The 24,717-nt window shown below is 36.9% G+C and overlaps 1 protein-coding gene across 2 annotated transcripts in view; it reads right to left on the bottom strand.

Annotated features, from left to right (window-relative positions):
- LOC113501939 (protein prickle-like) overlaps window positions 1-24,717 on the bottom strand; it is a 123,197-nt gene that overhangs the window by 23,697 nt on the left and 74,783 nt on the right. The gene's annotated exons all lie outside the window — the stretch shown is intronic.

Raw genomic sequence — 24,717 nt, 5'->3', positions numbered from 1 at the left:
ATGATGCAGTCTTAAAATTTGTTTTAATAAGCTTCTTTGGCTTACTGGTACCTATATAATTATATTCTAAGACAAGTAGCATCGTTCAATGGAGAAGTGTTTCTCTCAGTGAGTACATTACTATGTTCACACCGGAAGGTGACAATAAACATCTAGTGACAGTTTTCGATTATCTCTTGAAAAGCATTTTTTTCGCGAGTTCTGGCAGGAGTTTGAATCAGCACTGTTGTCCCACAGCCGAGGTGTAAATTCAATAATAAGGTGAAATACAATGGGTTTTTGTGGTAGGCTGGTGCACGCTCGGCCCACCGGGGAGCCGGGCAGAGAGCCTACTAATTTATATACCGTTAAATATTTGCCACGGCTCCGTAAGATCATGTCTGTCTATTTGTTTAGGTGAAATTGTAAGTATTGTTGCGAATGGACGTGGGAAGGAAGTTGTAATAAAAAATATCTTCTTACGTTTGAATTGATTTCTTAGAAATTGTGCAGTTTCTCTTTTACTGCGATACGTTTAGTGTCTAATAGTGACGAGTTTGTGTTAATTAACTGACAATTATTTGTTACAACTGTATTGCGAGGTGTGTACGCTGTGGGTTTCTATTATCATTTTAATTGAAATTAATCTCTCGTCTGGTTACCTTTTGCGTAACATTGTAAACTTTTGTAGTTTCATATGTTCATTATGAATAGGGCAAATAATATTGACATTATCATGTATAACACAGGCTACTAACGTAAGGTGCAAGTCCAAGGGCACGAGATAAAACGAAAATTGTTTACTATCAAACAGATGCACCTGCGCTTACCAAACATTAAAAAACTTGAGTTTATTATTAAGGAGACCCAATATTTGTTATTCTAATCACAATGAGCGCCAGCCCCCGGCGCGTGGTGGCTGCTGCCAATCTTATCAACAGCTTGACAAATACCCTCCTTATCAATCGAGACAGTGTTCTCTTTTAAACACACCAGAGCATTAAAAGTTCCGATAACAGATTCCTTCTTATCTATGTCAAAAATTTGCATATCTTGTAAGGTAACACTTGTTTCTTTTTTATAATACAAAAGTTTTCGTGTTTTATTTCGTATTTCCACTTAAAATTCTTTAGGTCTTTAGGTTTACGTGAAATAAAGCAAAAAATAAATGAAGTAGGTATGATTGTTACGATTTTACTGAAGTGTGTGGTCGTAGTATTATTTCTCACAAATAAAAATAACCTAACACCTCTTCACATTTGAAGAAAATTGCTCAGTATGCAGTGATTGTTTATTTTATATAACCTTCGCCTCAAGTTAATAGCAACTTTATACTCTTGTTATAAAGTTTATCTTTCCGTGCAGGTATCATGAGATGAATCTTGATAAAGAGGATTATGACGCGCTGTCGGCCAAAGGGTTACTTTTGAATATCTTAATTTTATTTTTGAGCGCCATTTAACTGGTTTTTTGTATGATTGTGTTATAAGCATCTTAAGGTATTGAAATATTTTTAAAAATAGTTCAGTTTTTGTCCACAGTGTCCTGTTTGATGGAGCATTGTGCGAGAGATGTCGGAGGATTGTTCAAGTATTAGATGATGGAAGCTGAGTTGGCGTTTAGATATCATATTGTGTTGGATCACGTTATTGACTCCGTGAACATTGGATACTGGATGGCTGATGGTTGGATGAAAAGAGACGTTATTATCATAATGGTGATACATGTCTTGATAGCCAGGCTTACGATTATTTAAATGGAAGAAAGAAAAAAGAGGATTATTATTTTTATAGCATGAATCAACCAGAAATTTTGCTACGTGGACTGATTAAATCATAAACTTTGCTGCACCTTATTTGTGACCAGTTAAAAAACTTGAGTAGGTACCATATGAGCTACCAGAACAAAACTAATCGAATAAACTAGACTTCTACATCTGTAATACTATCTACTCACAGCAGACTCTCATTAGAATAAAAGTGTATATGAAACTGTCAGAATACGGAAACGGCAGGACAATGGAGTCATGCGTAAGGCTATTACGATATCCTAGTGGAGTAGTGGCCGGCATTAACGCGGAAAGGTTTCCGGTACCGGCGGTGATGAATCAGCTGGTCGGATGTTGATGAGGTGTAACTTAGGTGATAACTTATTCTTGGTGAGGAGGTGAGGTGTGGATAAGGACTATAAGGAGGTTCTGATAGTGTGGTGGTCGTTGTTCTTCTTTACTTTAACGCTCTAGTGATTTTAGTAGGATGGTTGTTGCGTTCTTTTGGATGTTATTTTTGGGGTCTTTTTAACTCTTAAGACCAAATTGTGAAGTATGGTGTCTTGTTAGATTATTGAGATAGGCATGAGTTACTTTTTTTCTTATTGTATGGTTAAGACAACCTGTTGTCAGAGTTTAAGCCATTCGTGGGCAAAGTTAAAAATACTGATTATTTTAAAATTACCTATAAGTATGACGTCATTCTAATATCTAATATAATGAAGTAATGATGGTCGTCGGTCAATTCCCATTCGAGGCAATAACTCGAATAGCTCCATATCCTATATTGTTATAATCCGGGCGTGTGTCGGTGTGTTTGTTGGTAGCGGAAACCGATGCAAATGCCCATGAGCGGGCACGTACGAGTGCGCGTGCGCAGCGCATGCCGAGCGACTCGCTACTCTGAGATACTGCTCCGAGACTATTTGTATGGTATAGTTCACTAAAATATTCGAGGGATCAAAAACTTTAGCCTTTGCAAAATAATGATTTTTACTTAAAGCGACAAAAAGCTCTGGCCGAATTGACCCTTTTAAAGTCGGTTATTAAATTAATGGTTGTGAATGATTTGGAATTTATTGTACGCAAACCCCAGAATTGGAACCAAGGTAAATTCGAGAGAGTAGTTTAAATTACACCTTTTGAGCAAAACGAAAATCTCCACAAACTAAAGCCAAGTCATAAGTATTAAGGTCACCCATACCGGATTCAGCATAACATAGAAAAAAGCTCATAACTACTTCCGATCATCAAGAAACAAAAAACTGTCTGGAAGCTCCGGAATCACCAATATTTATTCTAAACACATCGACAGACAGATAGACAGAAGATGGCCATTAACAATAACTCCCTTATAAACATCGATATGAGTGGTAACACCATCTTCAGCAGTGTTGCCATGCTCGACGCGCGACACTCCTGATTTATCTTCCTCAGACAATGCCGGATCACCACCTATTGTAATATTTAAATACATTGTTTCGTTATCACTTTTGTCCTGTTTCGTGTCACTAATTTATTTCATATTGTTTAAATCGTAAATGAACGTTGTAACGGCTGGCTCATGCTCGGAGCTCGAGACTTCAATAAAGTAATTAAACCTTATGTTCGGCGTGCCGTGAATTTATTGAGTTCAGACGTTTACTTAGCTTAATTTAGTTTATGAGGCTTTATCTATTCGAGCTAGTATTGACGGCTTTTGAGTTTAATCAAGGTTTATGTATTATTGGTAACTTGTTAATTTAGCGCGACTATTAATAGAAGTGAATTAATATAAGGCCTGGAGGCCAATACTGCCTGTTGGTTTACTGATTTCGATTTTTCTTTAATAAAACGTCTATAACGGCATTAGTTGTTACTAAGATATAATTAACTAATTTTACTTAGATTTTTAACGTATTTGTGAATAATAGAAACTATTGATTGAAAAGCCAATTCCGAAAATCTTTAAAATCCTCTCAAATTTGGCAAAATCGGTTTCTTAAGATTGTATCAGATATAAAATGGGTTTCTAATTAAAACATTAATATCGGCGTCGCTCCATTCTGAGGCATCGCGATCGTTTAGCGCTATCTGTCAGCTACATCTGGGGATCGGGCTCGTTGTCGAGCGGCCGAGCGGGTGACCACCGCCGCGGTGCTGATAACGGAGGTGGCGCCCAAGGATCTGATACACGGAGTTACGGATGCTGGATATGACATCGCGTGTTTCTATTGTCTATTGTTGGATAAATATTTGTTACAGTTTTAGTGTGGTTTGGTTTTGTTATGGGGGATTTTAAAAGATGAGAAATGGTTGATTTTGATTTATAACATACCACAATTATAACAAAAAAATAATAATAAATAGATTACATTTTCTCCTTTGTATCTTGTAGCGTAAATCCTACTACTATTATAAAGGCGAAAGTTTGTAAGTATGGATGTATGGATGTTTGTTACTCTTTTACGTAAAAACTACTGAATGGATTTGAATGAAACTTTACCACAATATAGCTTATACATCAGAATAACACATAGGCTACAATTTTTGAGGTTTCTAATGTGAGGTCGTAAAAAACACATTTTTTGCTTACATTGCAAACGCTGACTGAATCCTACAAGATAGATAGAAGGCAGGTATAAATTATAAATTAAATTAACTTATATCTTCTAACCACGCGGACGAAGTCGCGGGCAACAGCTAGTATCTATATACCGTAGCGAAATTGTTTTACAATTCAGAAATAGAAGACTTTTTCTTATAAAACATACCGTATTATATTTCCACAGTTTTCTAGTTATAATAACGTAGTATTTTCTACAAATCTGCATATAATGAGCTCTTAGCGTGAAACTCGCCGCAGTACAATCAGTACTATTACGAATGTTACTAATGTTCTGATCTGTTATGAAATTAATTGTGAACGGTACTTCAGTTTTATAGATTGTTTAGTTTGCTTTCTAATAGGACTGCGTTGTATTGTTTTGCTTGTTAGTCGTAGTACAGTAATGTGGTGCTTTTTGCGTCCCATCGAAGAGTTTGAAAATCGAATACTTGATCCTAAATACATTTATTTTAAGCAAATATGCTGTAAATGTTGCTTGTAGTTTGTTACATAACTAGCGGTCATCCGCGGTTTCATCCTAATCGTAAATCGCTGTAAAGGATAATCGTGATTTTTAAAGTTAAACGAACCCTATGTTACTGCTAATATATGTGAAAAGTTTCATGATGATCGATTAAGTATATTTCACTTTAAAGCGTAACAAACAAACTTAAATTCACATTTATGCATTGTGACGAAAAAAATTAAAAGTCTAAGTAAAGTCATGTCAAGACTTTTCAGGTTTTCTTAGATCTACCGTCCTACTGTCTCAGTAAGCAAGTTGATGATGATGCCACATCCAGATAACCCGTGATGAAGGCGCGACGTCGGCGCCTGCGCATATGGGTGCGATGGTTCACGAGTGTTTTTATCGTTTTCGGTGCGGCGGTGTTGCCGTGCTAAGCGAGAATCAATGTATTGTGTTCCGAGAACAGGTATCACTGGGGAGCTGTGAAAGGTGTAGGTTTGGATGCGGTATTGTGGCTGACATTTATTGCTTCTGTGTTAAGAATGCGATAAGTTAATTTGTTTCTGTTCATTTTATAGTAATTTTAATCATGAGGATGCTAGTTCGACTCGCTAACCTGTCGCCACATCAGCTCATGATTAAGGACTCGAGGAAGGTCGTGGGAAAATACAATGCAAACTAAAGTATTTTAAACATGAAATTAAAATCAAAATAATATAAAAACCGTAGGTATTGCGTACATATAAATAGTAAAAAAAAAATAGAATAAGTTAAAGAAATGTAGAGTATAGTTTGCCGCATCCAAGGCAATGCTCAGTTCCCAGCTCCGGTCAAGAGCGCCTGGAATGTGCCGTCCACGGTATAAAATAAAAAAGCTAAATAAATATATAACGATCCTTTATCAGATCTGGACACAGATAATGAATTGACCCATTTAGTATGTGAATCATTCAATACGACCCAACATCTTTTTATTTGCCACCCAAAAAGTTGTAACCACAAACTGGTTTCAGGTGTATTTTAGTTTTGGAGCCGCAAAACTAAGTTTGTTCTGGGATTTTCTTATAAACTCTGATCTCAGAGTGTTTGTTTTGATAATAAGACGTAAATGATCGGCGATAATAATAAATTAACAATATTCTTGTATATTGGAAGGTTCCGATTCTTGATATATTTATGTTATTTCATATGGAGTGAATATCCACTAAATTATGGTCGGGTGTCGAATACAACACTTTTCAATTACATTTTATAAATTAAGATTGCCTCAAAAATTAGGACTGAATTTTAATGTCTGTGCCTCTTAAAAACTGCAACCGAAAGTTCGTTTAACAAATTTAAACCGACTTATCTCACTTTTTTTAACTCTATGTCATATATGTTTCAGTTTCAGTGATCGGAATCAATGTATTTTTCCTGTAAATTGATTCTAAGTAGATTCCACGCTGATTGCTAGTGATTAAGAATCAAAAAGCTGAGCATTTGTTGTTTATTATTTATTTATTTAACGTTTAAATGATGTGTTCTCTGAAAAGAAAATTGTAACGAATGTTTAATTAACATCAAAGTTTATGTCTCTTTTGAACATTATTTCCAAACTCTCTAAAATACATGCAATGAAATTTAAGTCCTTGACCTGAAACAGGTAGTTTACATAAGCCCACGGTGAAATGTAAATACTGAAACTGCTTAGAGTAAACTTCTAATCTGTAAGTCACGTAGGTACGTACTTGTGAGCTCATGCGATCTACTGATCTATAACTCCTAGGATAAGTCAAGTAAATGAAATGAATTGAAACGACAGGTTCCTAAACATAGTCGCAGGAAGTCGGTTCGGCGCAAGACTATTTTTTTTAATTCGGACAGCAAATAAAGTCTCCACCGGTTTCTCCCGGATGCCCCGAAAACTCCGACGCATAGCAACCCTAACTGTAGGTAATATTGCAATTTTAGATTTTCAACGCAAACCTTACGACTACGGCATTGTTAAGTACAGTATGACTAGATTGTCCCACTCCACTTAATCATGAAAATCGTATCGTTCCATCACCAGCCTGACGCCAACAGTCGCGCTAATTAATATTATTTATATTTCTCCAATCCTACAATGTTCTAGAAATACTAAGTTCAGATGGTATGCCTGATAAGTCTGATTGTAGATCTTGAAGCCTTTTGTACTGCTGTAATTTCTAGCCACGAAATTGGTCTAGACATCACGCGATATGGACTACATTGATATTAGTTAGCATGACGGTACATTTAGGTACCATGATAAGACTGGTTCTTTTGACGTGAAAATTCTAGATTTTCTAGGGTTATAAATTGTAACTATTAGTTATGGTCGCAGTCAACATTTTTATGGGGATCTGTTCGGTTATTTATAAAGGGGATGTTGGACAAATTTTCGAAAATATTAAACATTTTATGTATTTTTGGTTTTGGTTGCGGCTTCGTCTGTAGTTTTATGTTGACAGATAAAAAATGAACGAAAGATAGAGCACGTCATGAGAGAGACCTCTCTGAGGTCAATTGAGAATAAGCATTTTTTAAAGAAAAATTAAGCTAGTTATCTACCTACTAATTTATCTCAGCTTTTTTTTTCAATTTTGGTATATTTTCATTTCGTGCTACGAACGCTACAATTAAATAACTTAAATAATAAAAAAATAAACGAAGGCAAAAGGAACGAAATTACAACTTTTCTTATTAACAAAGAGTAACTTAAAACGTGTGGAAATGTCCCTTCATAACTCAGTGGAAACAGCCGAAACCTAGACGAACTTTGCCCCAGACGCAGATTACAGACTGGGCTTTTAAAATAACACGATACTATTAAGGGTAATACAGATCGTAAAGTACTGCGTGACACGGCGCGCGCGCAGGCCGCCGACGCACTTACGACTAGTCGTGCGACTGAGCGCGACTCTTTGATAATATTAAAGAGTATTAATGCTGAAATATAATCGTGCCGCTCGACACGATTATATAATTAAAGGTTTTTTAATGTGGTCATTTCAATTGTAAATTTCTGACATTTTATATTAATTTTAAATACGTTTAAGCACGTGGTCAGTTTTGTATATTATATTATTTCTTAGCGTACGGCTTTGGAGGTAAGCCTCATAATTTCATCATAGAGCTAAATATTTTCATAGTTATCAACCCAAGGAACATCAGAAAGGTACCAAAATATAAGGACAATACAAAAACAAAACTAAAAGTGTAAAGAATGAAGTGATCAATCATGTTCCATTCACTCATTCATGTTCAGTTGTTTGTGCGCGCTGTGTGCTCAGTGCGAGCGTAGCGCCGACGGTCACCATTCACATGGTCTGGCACGTACGGCTGCTTGCCCAGCGCTGGGCAAACATTGGGATTCCAATTCCATTCACACTAGACCGGCACTTTGTGTGTCTATTAAATTGTTTTTTTTTTACGACAACTTGACAATCATTTGTACTTTGTGTCGTTAGCTAAGGTTTTAACTAGTTTTAAGTTCAGAAGCTTTGTTCTACTTAACTTACTAAAATTTGATCTATACTCTATACTAATATATAAAGCTGAAGAGTTTGTTTGTTTAAACGCGCTAATCTCAGGAACTGAGTACTGGTTCAAATTGATTTTTTTTTTGTGTTGTATAGACCCTTCACCGAGGAAGGATTTAGCACACGCTGCGACTAATAGGAGCGAAGATACAATGGAAAATGTGGAAAAAACAGGGAAAATTATTCATCTTCGAGGGCTTCCGTTCAAAAAATTCCTAACTTATATCTTCTAACCACGTGGTAGTAATTGTCTCAGGCATGTAGCAGTCCTAAGTTCATCTAATTCCCGCTAGGCGTGGTGGTAGCGTGCCTAACCTAGGTCTGCGGTAATTACCGCCAGACCTGCCGACCTTCGCGTTTAGCCGAAATCACCCTAATTTATGTACTCCCGTATTTTGTTTTAGTCTCGACATTTTTATAACAATCTTTCGGCGTAGTTTACGAGCTTAGGTAAGCTCCATCAATAAGTCTAGATTGTGACGCCGGTAATTTTATGGAAACAAATATTTTAGAATTAGCTACCGACATCAAAGTTTAGATATCTGAAAAGTAATTTATTTTTTTAACTTGATGATAAGCTGTATTATATTTCTTGCCCGCGGTCATAATTCTTGTTTTGGTGGAATATTTTATTAAGGAATAGAATATTATAAGTATGTCTACGTAAATGTCTAGTAATTGAATTTAGAGTATTGCTGAAGACGTATTACCGTGAACTGGGAAACTAGAGCGACGGATGTGGGTTAAGCATCAATTAAACAGGTAACCCCACTCCCCAGTAACTAGGTTACTCTTTATCTGGTCATTGTCCAAGGAGAGAACTGCGGTGCGGTGGAAATTAAATATTGACAAGATTGACAATTAGATATTGACACATTGAAGATTATGGAATTGAAATTTAAAATAACGTTTTTTTAAGGATTCATATTAATAGTGACATGCATCAAAATTCTCCATATTTTTTTTATTCCACTCTATTGTTTCGGGTGTATTTTTGTATAAACACCGTTTCAAAAATAAATCAGGCGTTTACTTTTTAATAAATGTTTTATAACAAAACAAGACACTAAATAGTCAGCATACTAATTATTAATATTAGAGTAAGCGTGTTTCAGGGTGTACCTAAGTTGTAGTAACTATCCACAAGTATGTCGTAGAGAATGCGTTGACGAGTCATACTTTAATTGTCACTTGTTTGACTTAAATCAAACAGATGTCGCATTTCGTAAAATGTCACCAAAAGTGAACAGCTGTTTGTAATGCGAGCAATGCGCACTAAAGCCTTTAATTGTGTAAATTATTTTTATTTCCATGAAAATAAAGGTTAATTTCATGGCTTTTAGCGGCACGCAATCATAGACAAGCAAACGGAAAATGTCAATCCTTTTCCTTGTTGTAATTTATGGAGCAACTCCGCAGTGACCTTGAGATAAGTTCTTGGCGTAATTGTAATTGTTGTATCTACCGTAAATGTTGTGCAAAATGTTATTATTATAATCCGCTTATCAGTTATTTAATTTGCAACAGACATGCAATTTTATTACCGACCGTCGCTCTATCGGAGTTGAAGTACCAGAAGAGTAAGGAGTCATCTCAAAAAACTTAGTTGTATCTTGAACTTCGTACCTACTTAAAATGAAGTACGCTTTGTAAAGGTGGTTAAGACTACGATCTCTAGCGACCAGTACCTTCTTTTACTTTAAAGTCGTAACTTTAATCGGTATCCTAATCTATAGAGGTCGTGGATCCAAGTTCCTTGCCCCCTGGTGCATCCCTTGTTATTTCACAGTTGAGTACCCCCCCGTGATTGCAGCCCGCACCTGTCCCCGCCGGCCGCGACGTGATGCCAGTCACTCATTACCCAGCATTAAGCACTCCATCCAATACCGCCTCGTGCCTCACTCCTACCGTTAAATTGTTTGGAATTACTTGAAAACATGTTGCAATTGTTTTTGAATTAGTACCGGCTTTAACTTAACACCAAGTCACCGATGATTCTTGTTGTCTGAGAATAGGATTCTAATAAGAAATCTATTGTAGCGTTAAGATCCCAAAAGAGTCGGAGAGCTTTTAGGACATGTTGCCCACATTTTACAAGTTTTGTGATTTAATGTCTGTAATGAAAACTGTTTATTTTCAAAAAGAAGTATCGACAACAAATTAATTCCGAGAAATAGTATAGGAAAACATGATTATCTCGTAGCAACAAGAATTAAACTCTGCGAGATATATAACAAATTCGCCATGATAATCCGCAACAATACCGCACTACTCACGTGCTGGGCCAAATGCCACCAGTTTTTGTCCAAACACTTACCTGAAAAGAAAAAAACACATTAGATATAAATTGTATGGGTCTTTAGAAAAGGTCGCCCACCTCGCAACAGATGGTGGATCAATAAAATTGGTTTCCGATATAAATTGACGAAAGGTGCAAAAATCGGCAGAAAGGGAAACGACAACTGTGTAACTCGATTACAAAGATAAACTAATACTTATCTAACTTAGCGTGCTGCAATATCAACCTTAACCGCTTTGAAATAGGTGTCAGTGTGTTTGCGTGCAAGTATACGTATTACAGGTAACGGTAATAATAGTGATACAGAATGTTAAATGAAGTATAGTTGTACACGTGTCAGTATTTAAAACGAGTAGGTTGCAGCCAGTGACAGCTTACGGTGGAGAGAAATGTGCAAATTCACCGTACGTACTGTATCTCCATAGCAAACCATGCAAGTGTGGATTTAGTTTTAGTACCTACCTACATTTTAATGGGAGGAGCTAAGCTCCAAAATCAGATTTATGTTTTTGCGTGTTAAGATATCATTCAAAAGTAACAACACTATAATATCAATAAAAATATTGCCCCAAATAACACGGTTTGGCTCATAATTCAGGACAAATAGCTCCGACCAAATTGTACACTTTGGGTATAAAAGAAAATCCGTTTATACCTAAGTTGGGCCCTAACAACAAGACGTTCATGAAAATATTATCAGCGCGGAGCGTGTCTCGCACACCTTGCCGACGTATCGTTTGTTCAATCATAACCGTAGGGAGCTTACGACTAAATATAATTCAATGTACACCCTCTTCCTGCCAAATATACGCTTGACACTTACCATACTATAACACGGCTGCATTCGCCTTTATTCCAGGGGTGCAAAGTTCAATTTGCCTTAAATGGGAAGTCGGAGAGCTGAATTGCAAAGGCAGGTGTGCCACAAGGGTCTATACTAGGCCCGCTTTTAGAAGATATTCCGAATCTTTGGCCACGTGGCGAGGGGTGTAACGCGCAGAAAAAGCTCACATCTTTACTTCCGTAACTCACAAACACAAATAATGTGTATGATGTTTTTCCGGTGTAAGTGTTTGCCGATTTGGAAGTTTCGAGTGGTTTTGTGCGTCGAGTGGGTCACTACGGGTGCTTGAGGTCAGTAGGAAGCCAATACTTGTGGGTAATGGGCGTGATGTCGCGGTGGGTGGTGGACCCGGCAGTAACTAGGATGTACGAAAGAATAATACTTTTAGAATTGCAACAATTGTATTGGGATTGTTTTTGCATCAAACAGAAGTAAACAAGCAACTTATTTTAGTGGCTTTTAAAAACATGAATGTATCCTAACGTAGTGAAGGTTATAATTGTCATTTTAATAGGATCAGTTACTTGAAAACTGAATGTCCACTTAGTGGTAAGTAGGTGAGACTAAAACAGCTGCTTTGTAACTGGTTCCAGAGTCCGCTATGACTTGTAACCTGAGATATGTAACGAGGCGACACTTATACTTATTACTATGGATATTTGTCTGATAACAACAAAAACATTTTAAATTCATTTAAAACAACAACTTAATGCCTTGTCTGAAGCGCCAAACGGTATTAAAAATTATTTGCAGCATTTGCACTGTGTCATGCTTGCAAAATGACTTATCACAAATAGAAAAGAATATTTTGAGAGAAATCCTGAAAGATGTACTTTCCTACATAAATGAATTCTATAGTCAGAGTTGCGGGGGATTCCATTTGCATTTGGGCACGGATCCAAACCCTAGATAAGTATTAAATCTACAAGTTATGTTGAAACCATTATAGTTTCTGAATCCAGTCCAAGATATCACGGAGATAGTTTAATTTCCGTTTTACGACAATTTGACTATTAAGTTAAACGCAAATAAAACTGAAACGTTAAAACAAATAGTCTCAAAACTGAATACGAAACAACATTTTCCAAAAGTATTTGTTGTATAACAATACTCCAAAAATTTAATTAAAATATGATTAACATACGAGAAATGTTAGAAACCCATAATATTTGGTCTGAGCACGCGACAGGGCGACAGTTTTTCACTACGACCTAAAACCTACGTCAAGATTGTGATCTCCAAATTCACCGTTTAATGGAACTCCTGGTTCGCGTGAGGATATGAGGGGGGGGAGGCTATGGTTTATAGGACCTGCTCAAGTATGCCTCAAACCGATTTATGATTCACCTAGTCTGATTTTTTGACGGTGGCAATCTTTATAGTAGGCGCACAGCATGTTGGCCTACGATAACTGCTTTCATATTTTCTCGTGACATACTAGTTTCCTTATCTTGGTTATAAAAATCGTTTTTGAATTTAATTACTTTCGTTTACGAGCATTTAGTTTTGCTTGTCGTTTAGTAGAACCTGTGTATTTGTAATGGGCAGTTAGAGGCTCACTAATAGCGTTATTGTAAACAATATCAAGGTTCAACTTTATTTAGATCTTGGAATCACGGAACGGAATCCAATAAAGCCTTATTTATATAACGTGATTGGTGTTAGTAAATATAAATTCTAGCTTAGGCCTCATAAAATTTGTGTCTAGATTTAATTACTAGTGAGTAGAGATTAAGACTTTTGTTTCGTAATCTTGTGGTCTTTAGTGTTTGGAGACATGCAAGAGACATTAGACCAGTTTATGAGCAATTAACGTATTCAAATGTCTCTGATAAGGTTCTGAATTGTGATTTTTATAGTTTTGATTACGTTTTTATTGTAAACCATATTTTTGTAAAATGCTAATAAACATGAAATTATATTTAATGGCACTGTTAATGTTCTCAATTGTTTCGTGAAAGTCAAACAAGCAATAACGGGAAATTAAATTCTTCTGAAACAAATACAATGTCTGCGTTGTTTACTTCTGTTAGCAGTTTAGATCAGAGTCTGAAAGGGTATAAATCTGCTCTAGTCTAGACTTATTTTTGAGTAACAGTTCGAAAATGTAATAAAATAGTATTCGGAGCCAATTTTGAGCGCCCTTACAATACGTCGGGCAAATCCGCCGTGAGATTAAATCGAGCGGGTTGACAAATGGCCGAAGTTACTCACGCTATGTGCCGTGCCTACCCTGCACCCCCACAACTACAGGGGGGGGGGGGTACCGTGGAAAAACTTTTCGTTTCACATTTGGAGATCATCGTAAAACTATCGGAGATCGATTGTAAAAAAAATCGAGACAGATACTAAAGGAAATGATTGTCTAGCTTTTGATGGTTAAATAAAACTGTAATCCCGAAATCACAGTTGGGTATTATTTTGTTTAATAAGTTTAATTTTGCTAAACTTAATTCTGCGTTATTCGTTCTTAACATTCTCTAATACTTTGACAATAATAATACTCTTCAGTCTTTAACTATAGACAAAATAGATAATGGATATTGCCATAGACAATACCAGCAATAAGGTCAATGCCAAAGATATTTACCTTCAGAAACTCGATATCGAGTTAAAACAATAGCTCTAATAACTATAATGGCTAGAACTGGTTATTAATATTGCCACAATGGCGGAAGACAGCCTGATGTGACCATGGTAATAGACCCTGGAGTAATGGAAGTGACATTGAATTATGGAGGTCTATTGATAATGGTTGATGAAAGACTAAGGGTATGTTTTTGTTGTGATAAGGCAATTGTTTAGGATCAGTATTTTTTGGGAAATAAAAGACAGGTTATTCTGGGGAATTTTGGTTTCCCGTAACTTCAGCTTGGAGAAGATCCAGTTAAATAGGATACCTACTATTTACTCTTGGCGCTGGGCGATTTGTAGCAGATTCTTGAAAGTTTCGTTTTCATACTTTTGGCTAAAAGCCTAGTATCTAATCTTAATCTCTTACGATCTTTTTTCTGTCCTACTACATTTGACTTCAGACTCTTCCTTTGCAATATTCTTTCTAAAAGGAATTGATCTGTAATTCTACAACTTCTCGGCCAGTCTTGTTTGGAAGTTCCGTCTAAAGGAATCCTCACGTGATACCATAATTTTTAACGCACATTAACTTTTCAAACCGACTTTAAATACTTAAGACAGCTATATTAAAACCTATTTTATACATTCATTTTTCCTACTAGCTACTAGCTGTATCCATGTCTTCAGTCCACCCCGCGCAGGGGTGTGTAAAGGATACAAACAGCAATTTACTGTTAACCAAACCTTGATATAATGATAGCAATTATCATTTATAATCTTCACTATAAAAACTATATTGTTTATTAATTGTTCTCCATTTTGAACTTTAATTCTTTGCAATAAAGAAATCATTAAGCCGAATATTTTGATATTCTTGTCGCCCCTTAATTATTGAAAAGGATAGAGATTCAACTTTATTGCGTAACGTTTAAGGATTATTATGTAAAAGCAAATGTTCAAGAAACGCATAATTCAGTTTGTATAACTATTAAGGGGTGGTATTTAGTAAAGAGTGGTTCTAAACGTAAAGGTCTTCACACACTAGATTGGATGGGTTTAAATCAAAGGGAAGTGTTTTAACATTTCAGATATAATTACTGTCTTTGACAGTTAGTCTTGGTTTTAATTCCATTATCTGGATGTACAAAACAGCTTATCTTTTAAAAAAAGCTATACTTTTATGTGCTATTTACTTTGTTAATTGATTGTTAGTCTGTAAGCTTTCTTTAAAATTAAATAAATAAACTACACATATGCGAAGGCGAACTTAAAAGTACCAAATTGATTGCTCTTATCTCTTACTGATCTGCGATAAAGAAAAACTGTGAATCTTTTAGAAATCTATCCTTATTTCGTTGCAGTCTAATGGATGAGCACCCTTACCATGCGCGAGCGCAGGCCAGATGGCGCTGCGGGGGCATTGACTCCTTAAATATTTTTTTTCGTTTACAAATTGCGACCCCTAAGTGCGGTTAGGAAATTATAAGAACTACCACTGCGGTTAAAATTATATATTTTTGGATAAACTGTTAGCGCATTTAGAATAACCGTAGCGTTGGCGACGGATGCTTGGAAGAACTTTAGTTTTGATTTTAAGTTACATAGCTTTATAAAGTCGTAAAAGTGTACCTACTACATATTAACGTGCAGATGATCTCTCTAGGCAGTGGCGCGCATAATAAACCTGTCTCTAGGAATTGAATATGTTTACGTAGACACACGTACCTATTCTTGCATAAACGAAGTAACTAATAAGTAACGGACTACTACGTAAATATAATGACTACATCTTCACGCATTCCTTCGTTTCTTAAGTCATTTATTTTTTACAATTACCTTAAGAACTGGCCGCCACAATGCAACAAAAAAATAAAATAAAAATTAAGCTATGATTATCGAACGCAAAAGTTCAAATTTCAAAAATAGAATAAGCTCGTGCGTTCGGATACGCGTCCGAGTGTAATTGTATGTTGCAGTGAGGTTCACCTCACCTGCAGAACTGCGGTGGTTAGTTACACGCGAAACGTCGTCTTTTTGCATGTTAACTTGTTAAATTAATAATTAGTGATGAAGCTAAACGCGTCTGATGCACTTTCAAGGTTAGACGTAAAGGACGAACCGTCTACAATTATTATCGACGTTTCTGTATACCAACATTCTTCGTGTCTAACTGCCTCATTAAAAAAAGTTTTGCGCATCAGAATATTTAAACTATTTACTACGTCTAACTCGGCTTGTTTTGATTAATAATTATGGACCAAAAAACTCCTGTTTCACATTCCTTTTGCTCATATAAAAATAAGAGTAATCGGAATGACTGTTCAAAACACGGTGATTATCGAATTCTAAGCATCAAAAGGTATCCCGAGGCAAATTGTTGCGAATTTCCATCGAAATAATCAGGATATATCGTGTGCGCCGGCAATCATGTCGTTAGGCGGGATCCTCGGGGAGAGCCAAGCCGAGTGTTCCGTGTTTATATTGAATTATTCATTTTAATATAACCCTTGCGTAATAAAAGATAGTATTCGTGTCATCACGCGAACCGAACGAATCAAAACACAATTTTTCTTTGCGGAAAATTAGGCTTTTTAAGTTGTTTTGGTATTTTGAAATAATTAGTGGCCATTAAAGTCTTTTATAAGCGTATATTCTGCACCTCTTATCTTATTTGGTAACTCGTAAAGTTTTATGAAGGGAAACTTACAAGGGAGGAGCAACAAGTTGAATGAAGGTTGTTGAGAGTTGTGTATACTAAGAAGGTAACGAGATGGTGTTGATGGCGGCCAGCTTCCTAGAAACAATGTCAATCATAGACAAGAGACAATCCACATAACGGTCACGTAAACAACATCACATTATGGGACAACCTTAATGCATGTATAAACTGCTTCTTACAACACTTAGGAGATCTGAATCCATTGTAATACCGCATCAGTGGGTCAACGGTCACTGGTCAATCAACAGTTGAACAGTGGCGACAGTTGATCACAAGGTAGTACGCGAGTCCCGCTACCGCTGGCGACACTTTCGCCGGCACATGCAAATCGCGTGAACTTGTCCGCACGTGCGCTATACCTGCGCGAACAAAAACCCGCCCAGCTGCGCGCGCAGCTGCCGCTAACAGTACAGCCACCAGCTGGACCAGACATGTGCCGCCGTATTAATAGATCCTAGGAGACCAACAACAAGATATGCCGAACTAGGAGAGATAGGATGCGACTAGATCGCAGTGCAACTATTTCAAGGACTTTTAGATGCGAACGATTATTTTTTGCTACTTCAAGTTGATTTTAAAGCGAAGGTGATACTTATTTCAAGGTTGTGAGGGTTCTGGAGTAAAACTTTTAAGATAACGGGAAATTTGCCCGTAGACAGGTTATAATATCGGTAAAGCTTTTATAAGTTGATAGTCAGCTTTAGGATAGTAAATCAACACTTAATAATTTACCTTACTCATAGTAGAATAATGGTCGATAGAACAAAATCATAGATCATAGATTAATAGAAAATTGAAGTTTATCTTGGAAAGTGGTTTCTAAGGAAGATTGTATGGTATGAGTATATAATATGTTTTTGCAAAGGTATTGCCAATTTGAGACAAGTGTGTGTAATTGATTACTTATTAAATTAACCATAAATGTGTGAAATAACCTTCACAAGAGGACGAGGTCACGCGTATGCGTCTCACTTGTCTGATAGGGTTCATGTCGAAAGATATGAAAGGTTAACATTATTTTCATCAGATGAAGAAGTAAGTCACATTTACTATAGAAAGGAAGGTTATAAAATATGTGGATGATAGTTTAAGATCTTAGATCGGTTTTCAAAAAGTGTCTGGTGATATTTCAAGAAGTAAAGATGTTAACAATAATGTAAAGATGCTAGATAGTGTACTCCCATCTCTGTGCGTAAGTAGCAGTAACTACTGACTCATTCCTGTTGACTCCTATCTAATAGAATAGTTGTCTATGAGTAAACAAGTTGGCACCAACATTTTTCCAGAGACCAACTTATTAGCAACATTCAAGGTCTTGAACAAAAAAATCCGAACAACTGGTAAAGTAAACGGAGCTTAAAATTTCCTCGTCACCAGCCCAAGAGACGCGTGCGCAGAAATTAAAACACGCATCTGCCGCGAAACCCGACACGCTCCTTACCATATGAATTATGCCTGCCTACTTCCGAAAAAAATCACAAAAAAAAACAAACGAAAACCAACTTTATTCCAAACACGTAGAGCCCAATATTTTAAATTTATAATATTTTTATACCTTCATATGTCATTCAAAAATGTGCTTTATGTTTGAAAGTTTAAGAATGTATGCACAGTGCGCTGTTTCCCAAGTCATCTGGACAAAAAGACATGTGTATGTTTCGCGGGCCGCCAGATGTCGCGTCTAGTTTGAGATGTCGCCTAGAAGCTGCGCCTCGACACAATGTGTAGCGGTTTATCTGATCCTGTTATGTATTGTTGGCAATAATGTTTGGAAATTATGTGGGTCAAGTTTTATAGGGAAACAATAATGATATCGAGATGGAATCCTAAAGACACAGACATGTGGGAATATGAATGAGTGTGTTGGTACTTGTTGGTACTGTAATGATCTTGTTTTGGTATCAGCTGAGTGTTAGTGTGAATGTCGGTAGTTGTCAGTTTGGTGTGGCCAGTGAAGGGCTTTCAACCTGTCAGCTCGCACCACTGATGCACTGGTGATATAGTGCGGTGGACACAATAGCTTAATGTCCAGAATTTTTATGTTTTATGTTCTTGTATGTGTGTCTGAGTGCATTTATTCAATAAGTTAGTCGTGATTTAGAATACACTGACATTTTATTAATGAACGATAGAACTCAGATGCAAAGTCTAGCTCATAGTATAAATGTGTACTTGTCTTCCAAGTGAGACGAAGAAACCAATGAATAAATATATCTTAATGTTATTTGATATTCAATGGCACACATATGATATGACCAGTCAGCTATATCGCGTGTAGGCGAACATAACTGTACTGACAATTATTGATAATTTGTATTCCATAAACGATGGAGTAAGCTCTGTGTATGTCACCGCGGCTCGTCACAACCGCCTCGCGTCCGACACGGAATCACACAAAAAAAAAACAATGTCTGCCAACCAATAAAAAAAGAAATCACTAGTTACTATTGCTAGCCGGTAAAAAAAGAACAATACTTTTTATATTTGAATAAAGAACATTTTATAGACTATAAATCTAATTGCTTTCGAACTACAATTCGGTTATTTTCGGCGGCAATTTCGGACACAATCCAGTCACCACTGGTTGGAAAGTTCTATGATTAGCGCCGAGTAAAAATAATCATGTTATTGATACGCCCACGTCTATTTCCGTATATCCGTAATTACCTTAAAAATCGCAACGTAATGCTCTATTGTGCGTCTGTTCGCAAAATAAGTTTGCATTGTGGTCTAATGTGAAAAAATCAAAAGAGCTAAAAATAAACTGCTTTCATTTTTCAAACGGACCACAAGTAACTATAGCACGGTCTTTCGTTTTAATTGTTCGCGCAATTTGTCCAACAATTACTAAGATTTGGTATGAACGTGACACGCAACTGTGATTGTGCAAAAGGCTTTTATTTACTAATATCAATTGCGGCCGCAGTAAGACAGTGTCTACGAAGACAAATGTCGCATTGATTTGATCGAATGGCTCAAAAGTATGGGAATAACAGTCCCTTTCAAGGAGTCAAGTGATGCTGTCATACCATTTCGATACATACAATAATATATACTGTATTTCTTTAGTGCACTCGCCTCATCAGGTCCCTTGAGCCTGCCGTCACTGGTCTGAGTCGCGTAGGTGATAGATCTCATAATACCTTTGTATCATATTTTGCAGATAATACGAACAATGGATGAACATTTTTGCTTGGACATTATCTAGTTTCTGAGTAGGCGCGTGCCCTAATTCTACATTTCTTGTAGGAGAAATCCTGATTCCAACTTCAGTATCGGGTTTCAGGGTTGTCGAAAACAAATACTACTACTTACTCAACCAAAAAAATACAAGTGCTGATATTATATTTATTGCATCTATTACGTAATTTGATCGTGAATTTTATGATTATTTCCTTGCAATGGTTTACGGTCACCGTATTACAGTAGCGGTCTGTCTCTAGGGGTAAACCGAATCAGAACAAGTCAGTGACCTTTTCTACTTGAAATATGATGAAATAGAAATGAATCACAAGAATGCTGAAGATGACCAAAAATACAGAAAGGTAGAGAAATAATTTCTGTTTGGGCTTGAAGGGAATGACAGTAAGAAGGTTCTATCTATTTAGAGATGGATCATTTGTTTCTGGTATTGATAGATTAACGGGTGTAGTTCGTATTCTTTCAGTGCCAACAAGGCTGGCGCTCGGAGCGTGTCACCCCCTGATGGATGAGTCTGCACACAATACAATTCGGTAACTCTCGGAAGTTATTTCTGCACTTGCGATCGACGGGGAAACGTTTTTATTTGTGATTTCTGATCAAGGTTATTTTGATTTGATTTTGTTAAGCAGATATAATGTACATATCGCTGTAAATATTAGAGGATTTTTAGGCTAGCCATATGGCCAAGGGCTTTAGAGAATATGAAGGCTGACCTTCTTATTTCTCAAGTTATTTATTTTATATGGTAAATTTATGTTTTTTTTTTTGTAATTTGTCTGCCTTCTAAATTAATGTATTCACACTTATTAAGATCTGAATAAGCGTAACTCAGATAACATTACTATCGCTTCAGATACAATAAATTTCTAGAAACATTCGTGATATGCGCTGTAGAGGAAGCTATTGTTCATTCGTTGACATCTGAAATTATCGGCAGGCTTTCAACTGTTGCGGCTGAAGTATCAAGAAGATTTATAGCGCGTTCATCGAAATAATCCAAACTTATTCATAGAACTAAGAGTTCATTTAAATTTAGATCATTGACAACTATGGACACAGTTTTCTGTTCCAAATTCTTATTAATTTCCTCTAATTTGGGTATTGCTCCATATTATAAAAAGCTGTATTTATAAAAGCTTTTGTAATCAATAATAATATCGGAATTCTGATTGGGACGCAGATTCATTACGGCGGCGAGTCCTTGTAGACTGAACCTTGGGAAATTTCTGGGAAACGACGAGGAAAGCAAAACGCGAAATACATTACGTTACATAAAAACGTTCGGGGCAATATTGTCCGCGCACATATCTGAATAACAAGTGGATATTATCACAAGTTATTGTAAGATGTCGTAGTACTGTCTACTCTCATATTATACGTTAGTAGGTACCGCAACCATAAGTAGTAGTAGTAGCGATTGGAAATTAGGACGCTCTAATGATTATCAAAAGAATTATAGGCTCTGATGAAATTACAGCTCTACATTTAGTCGTATTAGAAGCAGTTGATATAAAGCTTCACAATTGTTTTTGAATCTACTTCGGGAGGCTATGGCGTCACCTTGAGTGCGCCAGACATAGCAAAGAAGAAACTGAAGTGCATCAGACGCTCGCTCCAGCCAAGTTTAATCACACCGGACATACGAAGGAGACTACACCTATTAATAACTTCCACAATACAAGTCCGTTCCTTTCGTTCCATGATAAAAATATGCAATCATGTTCCTCGATGAAATGTTTACAAATATAAAAGCGAGCATACTCATTAAAACTGAATTTGCATCCAACACTAATCCATAAATTAGTCATCGATACTCCCACATTATGAAGTCAATCATTGACAATGTTAATGGTATTCAATAGTTGTGCGGCGCATGCAAATACCCGCGGCAGGCGCCATGGCCACGGAGGGGGAGGGGGCGCGGTCGCGGGGCGGGGGCGCCGGTCCGGGGGGGGGGGGGGGTGCGTCGAGACGTCGTCTGCGCATCCCGTCGCGTGGCCGCTTTGATCTGCGCACGAGTTGCGCTCCGACGCCGCAGACACAATATTCATGAAAAGTTTACTACTTGCTTACTTTTTTTGAGTAATTCGGTGTTGATGGGTCGTTAAATGTGTGAGATCGGATGAAGCCGTAAAATTTGATGTTATTAATATTTTTGATAATTAATTTTGAAGCGTCTATTTTTACAGGTTTTATCCTTGTATGCACCTTTTGAAAATATTTTATTATATTACAATCTCAGTGCAAATGTTTCTTCTTCATCTATTACACTCTCATTGAATTTTATAATCATCAGTATTTTTATTTTGTTATGCTTAAAAAATAAATGTAAATAGAAAAATCATGTAAGGACATAAATGCATGTTGTCCAGGTATTCGCAATTCGTAGCTCTGTGCGGCGTCAGTCTGTAGGGGGCCGCCTGCCTGCGTTTGCGCCGTTTATTTGCAGCGGCTAAAAGCTACGTTCAGTTAAATGCTATCAAAACAGTCACAGACATACCAAAATAGAAATAATTTCGCGAAATCTTAGACGAGGAGCATCGCACACGTGACTCAAGTGCATCTGAATGATCAGGTTCACTTTGATGAAGCAATATTAATTGAATTCCTGTGGCTTTCCGCGGAACTCGGCAGTTTATAAATATTGTCCGGCCGCAAGCCGATTGTTTGTCAGCTTCTTGGTATCTTCATTTGATCTAATGGCTAACACAACCAGAGAGACATAATGTGGAGAAACATTACGGACACAGACTAATGGAAATCAAGTATCTCATCCTGGAAGCGTGGTCATAACAAGTGCTTAATATTAACTTTTGTTTTAATTAACATCTGCCCGCTTTCGAGTCAGCCGCAGTATAACACGATTATCTTAATATCACATTTTGTGCGTAGATTTACCTTAGCAAGGATTCTTCAGTGCCCTTAATCAAAATGAAAACCAATGAAACCCTCGCAAAACGTCTACAAATTATTAAAACGAGTCGGAGCATGCAATAAACAATTTCCCCTGTTTAATCGTTTAGTCCGCATCACAATTAGTTCTGCACATCAGACATAAAACAATCATAACTAAACAACTGTCATTTCTTTTTAATCAAGAGAAAATAATTAACGCGGACTTTAGAGATGTAATAATATAGATAGGAGGCACTCCCTCGTGTTATTGAGTGTCGGCAGCTTAAACAGCAATCATATTGTGTTTAATTGTGTGAACCGATCGCAATCGACGAACACCACTCGTAAAATAAAAGGGTAATGAAAATGTCGCCATTTGCAACTGAATAATTTTTTACTTCGACGTAGCGGAGTGAAACACGCTGCGCGGTCATACCGGGCCTCGTTTGGAGATTTTTGCGATAAACGTAATTAAGTTTTTGTGCGAAAATGTATTTTTAATGGTTTATCATAATTTAATTTGTGTTTATAATGTTTTATTATGTCTACACTGCATTTTAATTGAATAACTTTCTTAGGTTTTTGTTCGGTGAGTGGTGCGGACATTTTGGAGTGTGACGCATCCCAATGCCGATGTTCATTACATCCTCGGCAAAAAGACGTCGACTGCGTCACCACAATTAACTCTAGTGTCGAAACACTCATTAGTGCTGTGTATTAACTGGATGCGACACGCGAGACCACTGCATGCCTCTCTACAAAGTAATGATAGTTAATATGTAATTATGAATTCATGTGTAGACAAGCAAATTAAATGCGAGTTGGAAATTAATGTATCGTTAAATTTCTTTCCACTTATCGACTAGTTAAGTTATATTATTTTAAATTGAGAGATAGATGGTACCTTATAAATAATAGTCAAGTTGTCTTGATTGTAGTTATGGCTCTTGTATGTAGATACTCCTTGCATTTAAACATTCCATCAGTGAACTCAAACTACCTATGCTAGTGCCGGACACAGTTCTCTCCTAAGTTGCGTCACGACACCCGATCCTCAGCTGTTATGAGTAGCTATAGAGACAGCACATATATTTTTTTTTCAATTTAAGGACTCTTATTTCGTCCAGCATGTGGCTTGAAGTAAGAAGCTGATGCTGAGCAGACGGGAAACGCTCCGAGCTGAGTAATGCAGCATTCATTACATATTTACGGAGAGTTGTCTAGACGACAGCTAAATATACGTGGTGGGGCACGTGCTGCTAATATACGCGAATTCCTTATTTAGAAGCCAGATATTTATAGAATTAAGTGCTATTTAATTTTAGTGCGAGCGTGTTCTTGATACGTTAATGTGGATAGTGACGGATCGCGGCAACACTTCATTATATTGGGCAGGTCGCGGCGGGCCGGGGCGCTCCCCACATCCAGATACTGCTGCTGGTACTTACTCTGTAGGCAAGCGATTTTGGATACCAATTACGTTTATATTAGGATATAAGCGTATCTAAACGTGCCTCTCTCTAAATGTCTTATGAAGAATTAAAAGTAACAGCACTGTAGCCTTGTTAAGACATTGCTATTTGCCAATCACGATAATGGCTTACAATCTTCAAAAGACCCGCGAATGTATCTACAGTGCTTATTCATGTAGGTATCCAGACGTGTTAGAGACCATGCAGCTGATATAGCTCAATCATTTCGCTTCGGATACAATAAAGTATTATGAATAACAATCCCAAAGTATTCGACATGATATATATGTTCTGAATAACTACTGCTTATGTAAGGCCTTAATCCAGTGACGTCATACATCGTACATAATGGCGGAAGGATT

Source organism: Trichoplusia ni, chromosome 2 (genome assembly GCF_003590095.1).
Source record: "Trichoplusia ni isolate ovarian cell line Hi5 chromosome 2, tn1, whole genome shotgun sequence".
Taxonomy (NCBI): domain Eukaryota; kingdom Metazoa; phylum Arthropoda; class Insecta; order Lepidoptera; family Noctuidae; genus Trichoplusia; species Trichoplusia ni.
Note: the sequence above shows the minus strand (reverse complement) of the source record. Positions and strands in the feature narration are given on the sequence as shown.